Source organism: Cotesia glomerata, linkage group LG10 (genome assembly GCF_020080835.1).
Source record: "Cotesia glomerata isolate CgM1 linkage group LG10, MPM_Cglom_v2.3, whole genome shotgun sequence".
Lineage (NCBI taxonomy): Eukaryota > Metazoa > Arthropoda > Insecta > Hymenoptera > Braconidae > Cotesia > Cotesia glomerata.
This window is the reverse complement of record NC_058167.1, coordinates 9,157,672-9,178,731: the sequence shown is the minus strand read 5'-3', so window position 1 is coordinate 9,178,731 and position 21,060 is coordinate 9,157,672. Positions and strand designations below refer to the sequence as shown.

Sequence of the window (21,060 nt, the reverse complement as noted above, 5' to 3'; positions counted from 1 at the left end):
TTTTTTAAATTAAAAAAAATCCAAAAAAATTATCAATTATCATTAATCATCAATTATTAGAAATTAATTTACTTAAAAAAAAAAATTTATTTAAATCAAGAAAAAAATTCTTAAATCAAATAAAATTTGATCCAAAAAAAATTTTAACTTAATTCTTCAAAGCCCCAAACAATTATAAATAATCAATAATAAAACTTAATGTTATTTTTATAAATTAAAAAAAAATCCAAAAAAATTATCAATTATCATTAATCATCAATTATTAAAAATTAATTTACTTAAAAAAAAAAATTTATTTGAATCAAGACAAAAAAATCTCAAATCAAAATTTAATCTAAAATAATTTAAACTTAATTTTTCAAAATCGTAAACAATTACAAATAATCAATAATAAAACTTAATTTTATTATTGTAAATTAAAAAAAATCCAAAAAAAATATCAATTATCATTAATCATCAATTATTAAAAATTAATTCACTTAAAAAAAAAAATTTATTTGAATCAAGACAAAAAATTCTTAAATCAAATAAAATTTGATCCAAAAAAAATTTAGCTTAATTTTTTAAAATCCAAAACAATTATAAATAATCAATAATAACACTTAATTTAATTTTTGTAAATTAAAAAAAATCAACAATAAATTATCCACTAAACAATCAGAAGTTCCAAAAATTCCAAAACTTACACAGCAAAATATCAGGAATATTTTTAGGAAGCGTAATCCGTTCACCATCAAACTGCAAATCTTTACTATTCGGCAAATTATTACTATTATTATTAATATGACTATGATGACTCTCAGGACTGCTTTGCGGAGGCGTCAGCACGTCTCCACGACCGCGATACATCCGACTGTCCAATGAGAACATCTCGCAGCCCAACATATCTAGGCCAATCATGATAAATAAAAGCCGCGAGCTGTCAGCCGTTCGCCGCGAGCTACCCCCTTACTTGCGCGGAGTTTATCGATCGAGATCGAGATCGACGTCGCGCATCTCTGTCCTTATCTCTCTCTGCTCTACAAATCTATCTATATGTCTATATACATAATATAAACACATCCACATATATTGTGTATAGATAAACAGTCACTGGACTTGTTCAACACACCAACACATCTTACAAAAGAATCTCGGCCACGGGCATAGGAACAGACTTTATCTAATCGATTTTATTGTTGGATCGCTTAATGATTATCGATTTCACTCTTTGGCTCTTTTATTTAGATATTTTATTTTACAAAAATAAATTTTTTTTTTTTATTTATATTTATATCAGCCGCTAAATTTTATCAATTTTTTAAACACTATTTTTAATTTTACTAAAATTAAAATTATTTGTTTTAATTCAACACAAATTTTTTAATTATAATAATTTAATTATTTTTATGAGTTAAAAATAATACTTTTTATCTATATGATGTCAGTGCAGTCTGGACGGCGCGACAACACGCGCACGACTGATTATCCTGAACGGTGACGCTGGTGCGCACGTGTAGCTCGGGGATCAAGTGGGGAAGAAAATAGTGGAGCAGGACAGAGATATCTGGGGGTGGTTCGGTGGCTCGGTGGTTGTCGAGAGAAGCGCCAGGAGAGATACTACCAAGAGGACTCTACTGAGGGTGGTTGGGCGCCTGGGTGTGGTCGCAACCCTTATCGCCCCCGCGAGGGTGACGATTGGTCGGGACGCAGCCGCCCCCAGTATGGCGTGCGGTCTCTACTCCCGAGATGTCGGATATGTTTGGTATGTATTATATATTATATATTATATACTGTGTAGATGTGGAGAGCTATCTGTGTAGATGGAAATATGAATAGAGGTAAAATATTGCTGAGTTGAAGAGGAGAAGAAAATCTAAATGAAAGAGAAACCAATCACTGCTGTATTGGAAGTAAAAGTTCGAATTTAATCTTGTTTGCATTTGTTGAAGTTTCGTTTTTTTTTATAAACTAAAAAAAAAATTAACTTGGATTAAAAAAAACATCTTTGAATGAAGAATAAAATTTTGAAGAGTTTTATTTTCTTGAATTAAGACACAAATTATTGAATCGAATAAAATTTACTTAATTTTTTAGTTTAAGAAGACGAAATTCTTTAAAATTATTTATTTGATTCACGTTAATTTTTTTTTCTGTGTACATATATTCTTTATACATTAGAAAAAAAAAAAATAATAATTTGACTAAAAAATTAATGAATTAAGAAAATTATTTTAAAGAAATTTTTTGTTTTGATTAAAGTAAAAAATTCTGAGAAAAAAAGAAATTTTTTTTTATTTAATTAAATTTTATTTGATTATAATCTTCGGAGTCTAAATTAACATAAATATTGAAATCAGTCAAATCCAACAACGCGTGTCGATTCCATTTATTATCTAACTCTTGCACTACAATATTTTTACAATATTCCATCTTGATTAAGCTGATTACCCGATTTTACCCACTCAAATCTAATTACCCGTCGACTTACCCATTCGATATCGAATTACCTGAAAAATGGGTAATTACCCGGACATTGGCAACACTGGTGATCTGAGGCTTTCTTATTTTCTGCCCGTGGTGAGAATACTATTTTCCTCCTCGACGGAAGCGGAAATCGGCATTTTCATTTAGCGCCGTGGGAGGAAAATGACGCTTTCCGCCCGAAGTGGAGGAAAAAATTTTTTTGGTATAAAAAAAGCGTAAATAAAAGTCTGGTTTAAGGGGAGAAATACGTGTAGAAGGCCGTTTTCATGCTGATTTTCATTAATTTTTTTAAGGTGTAAGAAATTAATATTATTTATTGAAACTATCAGGTTATTTTATACACATGTTTATGAGTATTTTTTTTTATTAGACAACAATATAAGTTAATAAATAGCGGAGATATCAGCTAATACACATCGTAGGTTGTCATCCGAATTAGCAGTCTGTGTGCACAATTTTTATTTGAAATCAATGGCACAGAAAAATTACTTCATTTATATGTGTATCTTCCATATGAACCTCAATTCCAAAAAAAAAAAGTAAAAATTTGCATTTTTCAGAGGGCTGTGAAATTGTCGTGATTTTTTACCACTTTTTCATACATTGTTTATTAAAAAAAAAAAATAGTTTAAATAAAAATATCGCTTCTGATTGAGGTTCATATTCAAGGTAATTGTATAAAAAAAATTATAAGCCATATCGCAAGATGATTAGTTTAAAACTCTTTGAGCTAGACTGCACACACCCTAGTAGAAATGAAATCAAGTTTTTAGCCAGTAACTGGCCAGTTTTACTAGACTTAAACCAGTAACTGGCCAGTGTAATATCCAGTTTCTGTCTAGTAACTGGCCAGTTTTACTAGAGATCTAACAAAACATTATGGCGGCTTTAGTGAAACTGTCAGTTTCGAATTCTGAGGTTATTAGGCGTTATTAAAATTGTCAAATAAATTCAAAATAATGTTTAATAAACGATATGATATAAAAAAGTTTCATTTATGTGTACATTATAAAATAGATAACATCATTAGTCTGATAGACTAATAATAAATCTAACAATAGAATAAGAAAATAATTATTTTGAATTGGAGATTTGTTTTTAATGCCCACAGTCGCAATTTATATATTGTGTCATTTTTTTTCACTGTATCCATTTTGAAATACATACTGGAAATTATTTACACGTTAATAAACACTAATTTTGATTGATTTATACTGTTTTTTAATAATAATAATTACAATAATGATGCGTACAGGTTAACAAAAAAAATAAACAAACATACACACACTAGTAAAGATACACTGTCGGTGTAACTAATGTTTATGACTTAGTTGTAGGTGGCGCGATTTCAAGTTTTTACTCGATATCACTGGCCAGTTACTGGTTTATATCCAGTGAAAACTCGATTATTTCTACTAGGGCAGTTTTGAAAAAACTCGTTTCGAGAACAACGCGTTTGAAAAAAAAGTGACAGAAAAAAATGTAAAATAGTATTAAAGTAATTATTAAATTGGTTATAACTTTTGAACAACTAGAAATTTTGACTTGAAATTTTAAATCTATATTTTTGAATAGTTTTACAAGCGATTTATAAAAAAAAATTGAATTTTTTTAAGCCTGTACGCGTATTTCTCCCCTTAAAATGTTGGTTTATACCCGCATACTTTTACTTAGGCCAGGTTGCGTTCAGATGGCTTAGGATGACAAGACAGTGACCTCCATCACATGCTGGGGAATGACCTTTTCCACAAATAATCCTCCAACAAATAACATATGCAGAGAAAATTTTTAAAAAATAAATTATCCAATAAATTTGATTAGTTTAACTGAAGCATAAGAACATAAATTTATAATTTGTATGTATTGAATAAAATTTCATATCTACCATATGCATCATTGGGTTCCAAATAAAATAAAATAGCTCAGTTGACATGAATCAGAATAGGACGCTGGATGGTTCATTGCTTAAATTATATTTATGCAGAAAATTTTGGCAGGTTTTATTATTATACATAAATATATTGTACGGGAGGAACAAAAAAAAAAAAAAAAATGATCCAACGTCTAACTTACCATGAAGAAGGGATTTTCCACCTGACAGACTGTACTGCCGATGAAATTAAGTAATAAAAGTGAGATATATCAATATAAGGCGGTACATAGCTATGTAGGAAAGTGGCACGTTGCTTAGCGCGAGGCGAGACGACATATGGCCCATAATTTTGCATACACGTTGTGAGTTGTATCGTGTGCATTTATTTCCTGAGGTAACTATGCTTTATACGTGTACGGGTCCCCATAAAATCTGTCGTACGCGTCATTGGCGTTACCCTAGTCATTTTCATTGTTTACGAGCACTTTTGGTATTAGTCCTTTTTCAGGACTCGCTAGAGCTTGCTCTTTGTCTCCTACTAGCGGTAATCTACATCGTCAGCCACTATGCATGTGTGGATTTATTCATATGTGTTGCGTAATAAAAAAATCATGGTTTACCGCATTTTTATTCACCAGAGTAGTCAAGTCATCTGACCTTTTATTTTGTGTGGGGTCTTGTGGAAAATCATCTGCTTTCTTCCTTTTTTGACTATGACATGCAATAAAATTCGAAAAAAATTAATAGATAAAAAATTTGGTCGGTTTTTGTCGCGATGTTAGCCGGAATGAAACAAATTATTTTGGAGTTAATTCGTTTGAAAAAAATTTTGGATTTTAATCTTAATTTTTTCAATTTTTGGTAGTTTCAAAATTTTTTAATATAAATCTTTTGTAATTTTTAAACTTTGAATTTTTCATTTAAAAAATTTTAAACGTTGAATTTTTTATAGTTTCGTTAATAAAATATTGATATTTTTGATAAATTGTAAGTTTCTTTGATAAATTTTGAATTTTAAAATTCTTCAATGAATTTTTTTTTCCAAAATTTAAACTTTGAATTTTTTATAGCTTCTTTGATAAATGTTTAACATTTTTCATAAATTTTAAATATTTTTGATTAATTTCAAATTTCTTTGATAAATTAAAAATTTTTAATTTGTTTAATGAATTTTATTATTTTCAAAATTTGGCCTTGGAATGTTTTACAATTTCTTTGATAAATTATTGACAATTTGATAAATTATTTATTTTTAATTTTTTTAATGAATTTTGTTATTTTAAAAATTTGAACTTGGAATTTTTTACAATTTTTTTGATAAATTATTGACAATTTTCAAAATTATTTATTTTTAATTTTTTTATTGAATTTTTGTAACTTTAAAATTTAAACTTTGAATTTTTGTACAATTTAAAAATTTTGAAGTGTTTTATAAAATGTTCGTTCATTTTTTAAATTTTACCAAACTTTTAATACTCAAATTTATTTTTTTTAAATAAATTGAAATTTTGTAACTTTTTCAAATGTTGTGATCTCCAAAATTGATTAAAAACCATAAAATTAGCAGGAAAAATAAAAACAAAAGGAAAAACGAAGTGCGTTTGCGCAAAAATGAAAATGACCATAGAGTAAAGTCCCAAGGGCGTTTATAAGTTTGCTGGCCGTATCTAGCATATCTGAGGGAGATAGAAGGCCTAGAGAGTGTACTAGACGTACGCGGGCAAAGCTCAAGGGGTGGTAGGTCGTAGTCGGAAGTGCCGGGCGCGTCGACACGCCTACAGAACTCGTCACAGCACTAAAAAAAGTCACCGCAGGGGGCCACCTACATCTCCTTATCCACACATGTACGAGTTGAGTCTCTACTCTATTCTCCACTCTCTATCTCGCAAGAATGAATTTCAAAAGAGAATAAGGAGTCCCTCGTGAAAGCATGACAAGAGATATACACCCTCCAATGTCACCCTTAACCTGACAAATTACGACTTTACTTTTTATTTTTATTTTTATCTTCCCTCATCCTCATCCCCATCTCCTTCCCTAAGTCCACTCTATATTTGTTTTCTTTTTTTTATTAACAATAAAATAAAATGTCCATTTTTTTTTAAATAAATTAAACAAATCTTAATTTTTTAAATTTTGAACAATAATAATAATAATAATAATAATAATAATAATAATAATAATAATAATAATAAATAATAATAATTTTAAACAGAAAATTGAGTGTCAAAAAAAGTATATAAAAAAATTTTGAACTTAAAATTTTTGATAAAAAGTATATTACACACCTAAGGAAGTAAAGTAAGAAATGTCTCAGATCACATGTAATTGTCGGCCGAGGCGAAGCCGAGGTTGACAAACATGTGATCTGAGGCTGTCTTATTTACTTCCCGTGGAGTGTATACTATTTTTTTGCTCGACGAAGGCAGAAAGCGGCACTTTCGTTTAGCGTAGCGGGCCGAAAGTTGACGCTTTCTGCCCGTCGAGCAAAAAAAATATAAAAGGAGAAAAAAAAATTTTTTTTTGTATTTTCTCTCTATTAATATTAATGTTAAGAAAAAAAAATATAAAAGATAAAAAACAACATATGAGTATAATAAATATTTTATCAAAAGCAAATATTTAAAAAAGGGTTTTAGGCATAATACAAAATTAATTGAAAAAGTATAAATCACATATATGGATATTAATAGTAAAAGCAATGAAAAATAATAATAGTAAAGTAAAAGTAAAGTAGGGTAGATAGGGTGAAATCCATATTAAATAAAGTGTATATATGGTGAATACTGAATATAAATATAAATTAGACATTGATTACGGGTACGCATGACTTTTGGGTTTGAACACCAGCCAAATGTTGGACTCGAGACGATTATTATTACCGCAGAGCATTATTTGGGATTTAATGTGGATCTTGGTAGTTATATTACAGTTTTGGAGTTGCAGGGAAATAGAAATGGAAGGCAAGGGTGTCTTTTACTGAATTCTATTATAACTTATAACCATATGCGTAAATGGGCCGGAGTGACAATCATAGATTCGCAGCATTCATGCTAAAAGGGTCCCTAATTTATCGCAGCTCGTTATTCATCTCGGTACGCCCAAATACTACCCCTCAGCCCAAACCTTTTCAAACTTCAATCTTTTAATCAATTATTCGCTTTAAACGGTATTTACTGTACTATTTTTTTTTATAAGTTTGAATTTTTAAAACAAGTTTAAATAAATCATTTGATTACATTTCATTAATAAATTCGTAAATGTGTATTTTCTGTTACAAGTGTGTTTTTATATACGTGATCTATTGTTTGTCTTGGCGCAAAATAAACACAATTCATAAATAAAAAAAATTTTGACATATTTGAATTTTCTAGCTGAGAGAACACGTAAAACATTTGGTCATATATACGCTTATAACTGCATGTATGAAAGGAAAATATGCGAAGAATAACGTGCAAATAGGTATAAAATATACGTACACAATGTGTCCAAGCAAGTGGGTAATATAAGAGAATGAATACTGTACACACCCGTACGAGGGTATGTAAAATATTATATGTAGAGGGTTATATTTGCTTTTTACATTTTGCTTTTTGCTTTTACTCTTATACTGCTTTTTTTTATCTTCTCTATTTCCTAGTTATATTATTATTTCTTTTTCTTTTTTGTGGAAAATAAAATATGGACTGCAAAACTTCTAACATGTTATTTCATACTATCTATATTATGTAACCAAACAAAAATTTTACTTAAATTTTTAAGTTGTTCTTGAGCCTGTATTTGTTAAATTATATTCTTCTTTTTACTCCATCAAAATATACATTAAGTTAAGTATACATTAAGTTACAAAATATTGTTAATTTAAGCATCAAATATGTAAAATATTTATATAATGTAAACTTTTTCTTTTTTGCCATCTGGCCAGTTAAGGCTTTGGCATAAATAAATATATCTATTTATCTATTTATCTATCTATCTATATTAAGAGAATAAGCAAAATTTTTTGGCCAGTATATTTATATGATAAAATGGGTTTTGATGGTTAAATTTGGTATCGTTAGAAAAGTCTTGACCTGGAGTTGTGCCTTTTTATGGTTTTATATCATTCTCATCAATAGTCAATATATGATGATAAGTATTTAGACTACATTTGAAAATGCTCTATCTCTAGATACATAACCCCCATGAAAAAAAAATATATTTCGAAATATATAAAAAATATATTTTAAATATATAAAAAATATATTTTAAATATATAAAAAATATATTTTAAATATATATTAAAAATCTATAAAAAATATATTAAAAATCTATAAAAAATATATGAATATATCGACGTTCTAATTAGCAAATTGTTTAACTCCATTTTAGAGAATCTTCCATCTGCATAAAAAAACAGTTAGTTAAAAATTTATTATCACTTAAAAAAACCATTTAATATCATGAATATCTAATAAAGCTATAATATTTTGGTTCGAATCATTCAAATAATTTATAATTGCCCAAGTAAAAATGAAATTATTATTTTTTACGGAAAAATAATAAATTTCGTTCGACCGCCGCACCACCGCTGCACCACCGCCGCACCATACCGCCGCACCACCGCTGCACGACCGCCGTTTGGCGGACTATTACGCCGCACGCTAAAAATTTACTCCCCCTAGCATCGCCGCACTACCGCTGCACCACCGCCGCACCAATGCTAAATCATACCTACAATTTCACAAAAAATGGTATCATAATTAATTTATCACGCAATAATTAATTAATAAATAATGCGACTAGAAATCTTTATGTAAGACTTATTGATCAACCTCCTTTTAATCGAATGCCTAATATTAAAAAAAAAAATTTTTTTTAAATCAGGCCAAAGCACCGCGAAATTATTGATTTTTTTAGTCGTATTGTTGATGTAGATTTTTAATTTCGTCCTCGGGTTGCACAGAAGCGGTACGCCTATCGAAATACTCTGAAAGAATTTTAAAAATTGAACTGTGATGGGATTCGAACCTGGATCGTCTGCATGGAAGTCTCGAACATTGCCAACTGCACTGCAAGCCATACTTAACTTAAAAAATTTAGTTAAGCTATTTGAATGATCAACGAATATATTATTTCAATGTATATACCATCAAACAGCGGTATGGTTCGACGGTGGTGCAGCGGTGGTGCGGCGGTTGAACGAAATTTATTATTTTTTCGTAAAAATTAATAATTTTATTTTTACCCGGGCGCGTCACAGCTGTGGTGCGGCGGTGGTGCAGCGGTGGTGCGGCGAATAGAAATTTATTTACTTGTCACGGCGCTGGTGCGGCGGTAGTGCGGCGAATAGATAAATTCTTTACTTGTCACGGCGGTGGTGCGGCGGTGATACGGCACTTGTAAAATAACCAAAATTGTCACAGCTGTAGTGCAGCGGTGGTGCGGCGCTTAAAAAGCCGTGCAGCGGTGTTGCGGCGGTAGTGCGGCGGAATTCTGTTTTTACTCGGGTGGATTATTGCTACATCAAAATGTTAAAAAATCACCCTCTAAAAAACAAGGAGTTAGACAAATTGCTAATTAGACTGTCGATATATAAATTATGTATAGTAAATATATTTTTAATAGCTAACTTTTGGCCGATTTTCATATATATTTTTATATATTTAAAATATATTTTAGATACATTCAAAATATATTTTTTTATATTTTTAGCTATGTATTTTAAGATATATCTTGAATATATTTAAAATATATATTTTTTTTTTTCATGGGAGAATTAAGAAATAACGCTGTATCTCGTGAACTATTCACATTTTTAAATATATAAGCTCATTCCGATGTTACACTCATCAATACCTTTCATTTGAGTACCCACACCAATTTTTCATATATTTTAAATATTGCATGCCTTAAGCGCGAACCGCGCAGGTATGCTCTACTCTCGCCTAAAAATCGTGATTTAGATTAAAACGTGATTTTCATAATTTAAACGAAAACAATTATGGATGAAAAGCATATTGAAATAAATAATAGTAACTACAGAACAAGTTAAAAAAATTTTCTTGTCGATTAAATAAGATTTCTCAGAAAAAATTCGTTCTTCTGGTGAATTACATGAATAAAATCGTGGTATTCACGGTAGCACTGGGCTTGATAACACTACAACTTTGTCAAAAATCACTTGGACGATTTAATTTTTTTTTGTTTTATTCGTGAGGGAGTTTGTCAAAACCCTTGTGAAAATTGCGTGTCAAAATAATTCCGTTTCGATACAGTTAATTTTTTTCGATTGTCAGTTCGATGACTTTTTCTGCGATTTCGGCAGCCATATATATTATTTTTCATAAACAGAATTGAAATAACTATAAACAAGCAGAAACTATACATACATGATGGTATAATGACTAACTGTTTTATCATCTGTTAAAATTTTTTTTTAGCTCGACCTACAGAGGGGATAATACTACTTGCGGGAAAATTCAAATTAAAAACGAATGATTTTTTACACGCTTTTTATTAGCTTCACTTGTATGTCAGTATGTCAGTATGTCAGTATGTAACTCTCCGTGGGTAATTTGCGCGCCTGAATATTTTTGATAATCAACAAATAATAGTTTAAAAAAACTAAAAAATCACGCTTTTATAAATAAACCAAACTAAAAAGTAAAAAATAAATAATAGTTTAAAAAAACTAAAAACACGCTTTTTATAGAAAACCAAACTAAAAAATAGAAAATAAATTTTAATAAATTTAAATTAAGAATAGTGTTAAAAATTTCAATAAATATAAATTAATAATAGTGTAAATAAAAAAAATGTATTTTATTTTAAAAAAAGCGTGGGGTGCTTTTTAAGATATTATCAAAATGATAATCACTCACTCATATCTGTCAATAAAATATTTATAACTATTGACACCATGCACCTATTATTATTATTATTATTATTATTATTATTATTATTATTATTATTATTATTTCGATACTACTTAGAAGAAAAAAAAACAATAATAATAATAATGATAATAATTCTTCTTCTAAAAATGAATTTTAAAAAAAAAATTTTCTCCAATTAAAATTTCCATTAAATTTTTCAATATAAATTCCAAGTAACCTTCTACATTTTCCATCACAAAAAAAAACAATAAATAAAAATTTCTATATGTTATATTATCGCATCCATAAAATCTTCATATCCGAGCCAATTTAAATAAACAGAAAAAAATCAACAAGTTCATTAGCCGTTAATCTAACACGTGCGCACTTATAAGCTCTAAATCACGACAATATAACTCCGACTCTAATTCCGCGTCCTTAATATCACACACGTACCATAAAAAATAAAGTATAAGTACTAAAACACATTCTTATCAGTAGCGTACGATAAAAATCATGTACAGTTTTAATATCAGTCCGGTTTTAAATCCACCGTGTTTTCAAATCACATATATATTTATAAAGTTTATAATACATATGATGTCTAGAAAGAGAGAAAGAGAAAGTGATGTGAGGGTTAGAGCATTTAGCGAGTACATTAAGTAAATTGCGTGGAGTCAACACCACACCCTGCATGTATTACTATTACTATCACTACTACTATTATTGCGCGCGCATGTATCTGATCATATATTCCTGTATCGAGGATCACGGATGCTATGTAAGCACACGTGAGTAGATAGAGCTTACTGCTACTATCACTATTACTCTACACAGATAAGAGTAAGTTCAGGGAAAGGGGATGGCTTAGCATTTAAATGTCGCTGTGAATTGCAGACAAGTAGGGTCAAGTGAACCAAAAAGGAGAACTTGGGAGCATTATATTCTGTTATGTTCTCTGTATTCCAGAGAGGATGGGATCTAATGCTGGTGCATGGAAGCTGAGCATGAGGGTGTTAAGGGGGCAATATATACCAGCCCGAGGGGGAGATGGCTTTAATCTATTACCGAAGTTACTCTCCAAGTGGCTTCTTGTTATACGCTCGTTTGCAACAGTTATCTGGCCATTTTAGATCTTTATGACGTTTAATCAAATGTAAATACGCTCACTTTTTATAGAACTAATTTTTTTTTATTCTTTTGGAGGTATTCAATCTAATAGTAATCTCTAAGTGCTACTGGACAAAATTTTTTAGATTTCTTTTTTAATAGTTTTATGTTTAAAAAAATATATGTCAGAAGAGCATTATTAGAAGCAACAAATATCAGGATCGCGGGTATTTGGAATACACAAGTTAAGTCAATAAATATTATTATTGTTCATCTGTCATGTTTATTACATTTACATATGTTGTTAATTATTATATTATTTTCCAGAGCTTGATAAAGTCTTAAGAATAAAGACGAAACGTTGCAATTCAATGATTGTTTAAATTGATTTAACTTGTGTGTTACAAATACCCGTGATCCTGATATTTGTTATTTATTCATCTGGAATTGAACCGTATTAAAATGAATTATTAGGAACATTGGTAGAGTTTATTGAATTCGTTTGTTCCATTATTTATTAATTTGCAATAATCCTATGTATTAAAATTGATGATTGATTGAAATTAGCTAAGTATCGAAATAATTTGAAAACATGGACCCTGAATCTTTATTGGGTCAGGATTAGAGCGCGCACGTATGCACGAAATTTGAATTCCTAGTTAGAACATAACACTGATCTAAATTCGAAATGTAATGTAGACTAACTCGTATAAATAATGCTACGACTAATTTAATTAATTTAGCTTGTTTTCCATACAATGATGCACTCTATATAGCATTGCACCCACTCTCAGTAACGACCACAATTAAGTTATAAAAAGTACCTTAAGTTGCCAAAATTAGTAAAAACTGCGCAGCTGTGTACGTTGTACTGTCGGCAGTCATGGGTTTATCTATACGTTAGTGTCTAGATAAATACGACTAGTGTTTTACAGCCAATGAACTAGAGTGTCCATTATTATTAATGGAAGATCTGATGGTAAAACTTATGTTAGTATGCAAAAATAACAGACTATACGCAATAGCGTCCAAATAAGATTGTTTTTTATATACATAACTACTAAAACTAGTCTGAAATGAACTTTTTCTTTTTCTAATTCTGATTTTTCTTCTCTCCATTTAACGACAACTCTCTATAACGTCATAAAATACACGGTCCCTCCATTGTTGTTATATAGAGTTTACACTGTATTCAAATATCATTAATATACAAAGTAAAAGTACTGGGCAATAAGACCGAGAACGAATCCGATGTCAGTAGGATATGCTCGATGTTTTTAATCAATCAATGCTTAATTAGAACTACTCGTCTAAGTACCCTAAGTACTTCTTCTCTCAAAAAATATTTCGACAGCCCTCATTGTCTGTCGATACCTCTAACTATATACTTTTTACTCCTATCCTGTGAACTCGGCTACGTTTAGTGACTCCGGACTCAAGCCCATCGCCATAACCATAAAAAACATAATTGGCTTAAGTCATATGTAAACAATAACTAAATATCCTATGCTTTACAATTATTCTGCGTACAACTATTAGAAAGACAAACTAAAATATTGGGAATTTTCCTTTCTCTAGGAAAACTCAGCTCGATACTATCTCCGACACATAGAATTTTTTTTAATAATTTTGTACTTTAATAAGTATAAGAATATTAAATGTATGGATAAAATTATAATTATATAAAATAACAAAATTTGAATTAATTTATTAATTATTTTTGTTTCAGTTTAAAAAGTAGCGATTCTTAGCCTGAGAACGTAATTTTTTTATTGTCACAGCTAAAACACGGAGTTTATCACTTGTACCCTCGGGTACCATTCCGGCTTGAAGTGGGCATCTCTGTAAAATGTGCAGAACCAACAAGCATCAACACAATGTGATACAATGGTGTAACGCATTGGAGTCTGACCGAGACGACTTCTCACGCGGGTTTGGCCCCATGGGCCAAGCAATATGCTACCAAGTAACATACTATCTCCTGTTTTAGTTTGGTTCTCCCACAACACATCCTAACAGATAGTATAAACTGTGTATCATCCGACACTTGTATTGCTGATCTACAGTTACAATGTTCCCATAACTCCCCAAAGAGCCACTGCCCTTCGGCCTTTTGCCTTTTTTACCCGCGGGACCTGTACATTGATATAATGTGAGAATTTAACTCACTACTTAAATTTTTTAACTTCTAAATCATTTTTAAGACATATTGAAGTTATATGTTCAAAAATTCTCTGAAAATAATAATAAAAATAATAACAACAATAATAAGAAAGAAAAGTTACAAAATTGTTTAAAAATTATTGATAAAATTTTTAGTTTTTTTTAAACAAAAAGCTTTTAAAGTAAATGCCCTTTAAGTTAAATTTAGACTTTAAATTCGATAGGTAAAGGTCAAGTAAAGTATTAAAAGTAATATCGAATGTCGGAACCGTATCAATTTCATTGAAGAGTTTATTTTCTCAACCACCTGTAATAACACCGTGACCAAAACGTAACCAGGGAGAAAAAAACAAAATTTTTTATTGTACGAAATGGCTTCGCTAGCACGTGCCCCTCTTTTTGAGGTCTTCATTGAGTTAAGGGTTTCCTTAGCAGATGTTTTTAAATTTACTGGTTGGATCCTCAAACAGGAAAACAACACTATCAAACTATGGAACTATGAAAATCAAAACACGACCCTCTGTTAATTTAATTATTTTATCAGAAAATTATTTATAAAGTTGTGAAGTCATCCCTCAGTCAGCAGTCAGCTGCAATCACTGAACTGCAGAAAGTTTTATTAAATCAGCGGATTGTCAGACGGAATTCATTTCCTGGGCTTTGGTTTATAACCACCGGAAACAATTGGTTGATTTAATAACCGTGACAAAATTAATATAATAATTATCAACCCCTTTTTCAATCTAATTTTTTTATATAAGTTTCGAAAAAATTATTGTATCTCCAATTGTTCTATTTATTTTTTTTAAATTTTAGTTGTATTAAAAAATATATATATAATAAAAATTGAGAAAAGTTTTGTAACATTTCTAAATAAAATGAAAGTAATCTTAAATTACAATTCAAAGTCACGAAATTTTCTAAATAGACAAACAGAAATATTTGTATGTATATTTAATTTATATAAAGTGAAAGTGAATGTTAACAAGTCAAGGCACAAAGTATTAGCAGAAAGGATCAATGGGCTTGTATTTATTTTTAATTTAAGGGAATTATTGATAAAATCTGGGACTAATAATTGGGATCACGCGATAAGATGGAAGTCCGAGAGTTTAGTGTGTGCCAGGCCAGAGGCATTACCCATGCGAAAAGTTAAGGCTAAGGCAAAGGCAAAGGATAGACACAGACACATTTTCGCAGGGAATATATGTGTATAGAGAGAGCACTCATTGAACATACAGAGCCGAGTTAAATCTCCAGGGAAATCAGAGAGACACGGCACCGGCATTTGTGTGCGAGGTGAGTTAGGCCACGTGCAAGCCCATACTCCCACACTCTCATGCTCTTGAGTCCGACATGTGAAAATGTGCGGAATATCCTACCCTAAGAGGGCTCGATCTAGAGGCTTCAATTCACTCGGGATCCACGTGCTTTTTGCTTTCTCTCTGGCTTTAGATTTACTCAAAAATTATAAATTCTCTCTGGTTTATTGTTACTGCTTTTAATATTTTTATTTTTTTTTTGTTTTATTACTATTATTTTCAATAATAATAATGATATTTATTATAGAAATTATTTCAGGTCTGCCTTCAGTATATTTTTATTCAAAAATCTTCAAATACGATCCAGAAGCTAGCTCTCCTTATCAGAACACTGTGCAAGACGTTCAATGAACTGAAATTGAAATTTGATCAAAATTTTATTAACCTAAAGTGACCATACTACGACATTTCTTTCTATTATTGAAAATTTGTGAACGCCCGTTTCAAAAGAGCGCAATTAAAAAAGTAAAGCACAATTTAACTTTATAAAAGCTAAATTTAGAATTATGTATTATTTAAATTATCCAACAACCAAAAATATAGTTTATACTAGCAATCTTGCAGTCACTATGTGACTGCCGTGACTTGTGAATTATAAATAAATGAAATTTTGCTTTATTAAATAATGACTTTTGTTAAATTGTACTATACTTTCTTAACTATTGACGTTTTTAAAGATATAAGCTCATCCCGATGATACACTCATCAAGAGCTTTCATTTGAGTACCCACATGCGTTTTGATATATTTTTCATATATACATATATATATATATAAATATATGAAAAATTGATATGGGTACCCAAATGAAAGGGCTCAATGAGTCTAATGTCGGGATGAGCTTATGTCTTTAAAAATGTCAATAGTTCACGAGATACAGGGTCATTTCTTAACTATGTATCTAAAAATAGAGAATTTTCAAATGCAGCCTAAATACTTATCATAATAAATTGACTATCGGTGAGAATGATATGAAACCTTGAAACAGCACAAATTCAAGTCCAGACTTTTGCAATGACACTAAATTTCACTAAAAAAACTGATTTTATCATATGACTATCCTAGACAAAAAATTTTTCTTATTCTATTAATAATATAGATTACTATAACAACCTGAGTAAATATTAAATAATAAAAAACTTTTGTAAACATTGTATAGTTTAGCAAATTGTTTAATTTTTTTTTTTTATTGATTATTTAAAAAATATTCTCAGGTTAAGAAATTTTTCTCTCGAATCAATTAATTTTTTTTATCAATATAAAAATTATTAATGCATTAGATCCAACCCTGGTCAAAGTGCTAAATACAAAATAATCAGCAAGAAAAATAATTTTCCGGTCGCGTGTCACCACAATGTCTACTGTCTAGTGTCGACATCATCGAGTCAGGTTCACTTATATTATCTCTTCCAACAATAACAAATAACACAATCACAATCCCAAGTACAAGTACCACAGAGTGCAGGGACATTGATTGATGTTCGCCACGTGACAGGCATAAAGATTACCACTGAGCAATTTCTCAAAGCATTACAATTACTGTATTACCATAAAAAATTGCGATTTTAGAAAAAAATTTCCCGAGAAAAAACAGAAGACTTATCGAAAGCCGACAGAACGAAGAACAAAACTCGGAACGGGGATTAATGAGTCTCGGGTAATTAACGGTGAAACCACTCAGATTCCCGAGGGATGAAGGATGAAATCCGTATAGTCCCCTGACAAAATATCCCCAAGGAGACCGGGAACAAGGACAATCCCACGAGTTACACGGACTCTTGTTCTCATCGTCTGGCAAATAGAACCGAAGATCATGCCGATATCCGCCCGGTGAATTTGTCGGGGACCGGGGGATGCTTATCAGCGATACTCGTGGAAATCACCGATCACATTGTCCAGGTTTCCAAGCACTAAGCAACTATTTACATTCAGTACTTGTATTGATTGTAATTACTTACTCTTCAATCAACTTCCTCGAGAAATTGATAAATAAATGTTTGAATTATTTTTTAGGAGGCACAAAGCATTTTCAGAGTGATCAATGGCTAGAAGCCGAGTAATTAACTGTTACTATCTCCATCTGTATACAACGTGGTTAGTGGTGATGTTCATAAATATAAAAGGTATATTTATATTTATAGACAAAGATGGTATGGATGTTTGCGTGACGCATGATTCAGGCGACGCTAATGAAGACCCGAGGGAATTCATCAGTACGGCGTTATCTGTTGTACACATTCGTGTACTCTACGGTAGGTTGGAGATTTTAGATTGTAGAACAAAAAAAATAAATTTTTATCAATATTGTTCAGGACACTGAAGAAAAAAAACTAATTGAATCAAAAAATATTAAAAAATATTAGAATATAATAGAAAAATTAGAATTGTCACACAATTGTGTGAAAAAAAAATTAATTTGAATCAAGAGAAAAATTCTTAAACCAAGAAAATAATTTAAAAGAATTGCATTGTCTTGGATCAAGTGAAATTAACTTAAACCAAGAATGTTGGATTCTCTGAGCAAAAATAAATCCCAGTTACAAACTTTTAGTTTTATATTTTAGATATTTTGTTCTTAGAAATATTTATTTTAGAAAAATAACATATTTTACTTTATTAGTTTTTAAATGTGAAAAACACATTTAAGGCACATTTATGCAGCTAGAATAAGAAAGCCTGAATAGGCTTGATTTTATGATCTTAAGTACTTGAGTTGTACAAAAGACTTCTTATTTTATACTGTACAGTACAACCAAATATTACGGTCTTAGTTAAGAAGAAAAACATGTGTTTTACTAAGGACAATACAGAGGGCTAGACCTCACAATAAAATAGTTTGAACATTATAGTTAGTCTGCGACTAAACTCTGTCAAGTAGCGACACTTTTCTCGATACGATTTCTTTTAAAATAAAGATTCTATTTGAATCACTCTATGTGGATAATAATATTGCCTTTTCTCTTTATTTATTATTAATCCTATCCATAACTTCCTACAAAGAACAATTCCTTGTTTAAAAATTTTTCAACTCAAATCAAAAAGATGAAGTTCTTCAAAATTATTTACTTGATTCAAGTTAATTTTTTTTTCTATAGATCATTTTAATAATTTAAAATTAAATCATCAAGAAATTTAAAATTATACGGAAATTTTAATAATTTTGAATTTGATCAGGTGTATGAAGAGCATTGATCAGACAAAAGAGGATTTTTTTAATATTAACAGTCCTGTGGGTCTTCAGAATATCTCCCTTTTATAACGATCCCCATAGTCGATAATATAAGCTCCAGTTTTTACAGTAATAGCGCATAGTTTCCGTTCACCATGCATGAGAGTAATATATACAGTATACAGAGAAGAGTATTAGCTGCGACTATAGATCTATGTTCAAGTTTTATTTCAATAGGAAATTTGTCCGGCTTCTCGTTATTGTGGGTATTACAATAAAAGGCCTTTTTTAATTTTTGAATTAAAAAAAATCCTATTAACGTTTTCAATTTTTAATTTAATCAATTTTTTTTGTACAATTAGTAAAAATTTAAAGTTTTAAAGGTAAATTTTTGATTCAAGACAAAATTATTTTTTTGGTTCAAAAATTTTTCTCTTGAATCAAGTTAATTTTTTTTAGTTCAAATTATAAAAAGTAATTTAATTTGTTTTAATTAAATGAATATGTATTAAAGAGGTAACAAAAAAAGCCAAATGAAAATGCAGAAATCTGTGGAATAGAAAAACATATCGCATCCTAATAGCCCTCATTGGCACCCTTTTGAAGGCCCTTACAAGAGTCGAGCACCCCACCCCCTCTCTACTGTTTTCATTTCTATTTAAACCCCTGGTAGGAATATTCAGAGCCTGATCCACATCACACATCCCGGCATTATAGCATATCTGAATTACTCTGTACTGCATTCGCTCTGTACAGGGGTTTTGTGCAGGCAAACCGGCCAGATGGTGGATACACATACAACTGTAGATGTATACATCTAGCCGACTGGTGCCGACGAGGGATCAAAATGATCGAGCATGTCAATGTTTGGTTAGGCTCATACTCGCATACGCATAACGTGGTTAACGAATCTGTTTATTTAGCGGCTTTCGTCTCCTTATTATTATTCACATTAGCTCACTTTTGAGTGGTTTATATCATCATCTATCATCCTTCGATTAGTATTTTCAATTAATTTTGATCAATTGTGCATTGATCAAAAAATTAATTTGGTTCAAAAAAAAAATCTCTACACTGAGAGAAAAGTGCATAGTTAACTGAATCATAACATCACAATTATGAAAATATAGTTTTCTGAACTTTTTTTTTGTAGTTACTCAAACTATGCATTAGTTTAAGTAACTATTGATAAATAGTTATATCGACTATATTTTAATAAATATGTTTTTGTTATCGTGTTAAACAAAAAGTTATTAGGTGACTGAAAGGTTTTTACGGACAACATCTCAGATAGCTAAACTGGAAGAGCCCTTCGTGCATAACCAAAAGATCCGAGTTCGATTCCCGGTCCGAGCTATCCGAATTATTTTTTCTGTTTTCTGAGTTAAAGTTAATCAAGATGGCTATTAAGCTGATATTTAACTGAAAATAGTTTAAGTAACTATCCATTGGGGTTCAATATAATAAATAATGTTAGGTACAAGAACTGCAATTAAATAGTGGTGATGCTATTTAACTAGATTTTCCTAGTTCAGTTGACCATATTTTTCTCTCAGTGTAGATGAATAAAATTATTTTAAAGAAATTTTATTGTGATCAAAAATTTTCATGCTTGAATCAAATTAATTTTTTTATTACACAAAAAACAGGACTAATTTTTAATCTCCGAATTTTATCAGTAATTTTTGTGATAAGTGTTGGAATTAATGATAAAAAAATTTATCAACTATTTAAAATTTTATTTATTCATAATTTAAAATGTTATTTAATAAATATTCATCAAAAATTAAAAAATCTTATTAATATCAAGAAAAACCTACACTGATAGAAGGATTTGTTTATAGTTAAAAACATTTGTTAATATTTAACAAATCATTTATTAGAGACCACTTTTTAGTCCTTAACAAATATTTCTTAGTATTTAAAAAGATTTATTATTATTTAATAAATGAATATCAGATTTATTAAATCCAAAAAAATCATTTTAAATACTAAGAAATATTTGTTTAATACTAAAAAGTGGTCTCTAATAAATGATTTGTTAACTATTAACAAATATTTTTTAATACAAATAAATCCTTCTATCAGTGTAGTGAGTAAA

At 29.8% G+C, this 21,060-nt stretch overlaps 1 protein-coding gene across 9 annotated transcripts in view; it reads right to left on the bottom strand.

The window, feature by feature from the left end:
- LOC123272460 (LIM/homeobox protein Lhx3-like) overlaps nucleotides 1-21,060 on the bottom strand; it is a 49,126-nt gene that overhangs the window by 6,811 nt on the left and 21,255 nt on the right. The window lies entirely within an intron of this gene.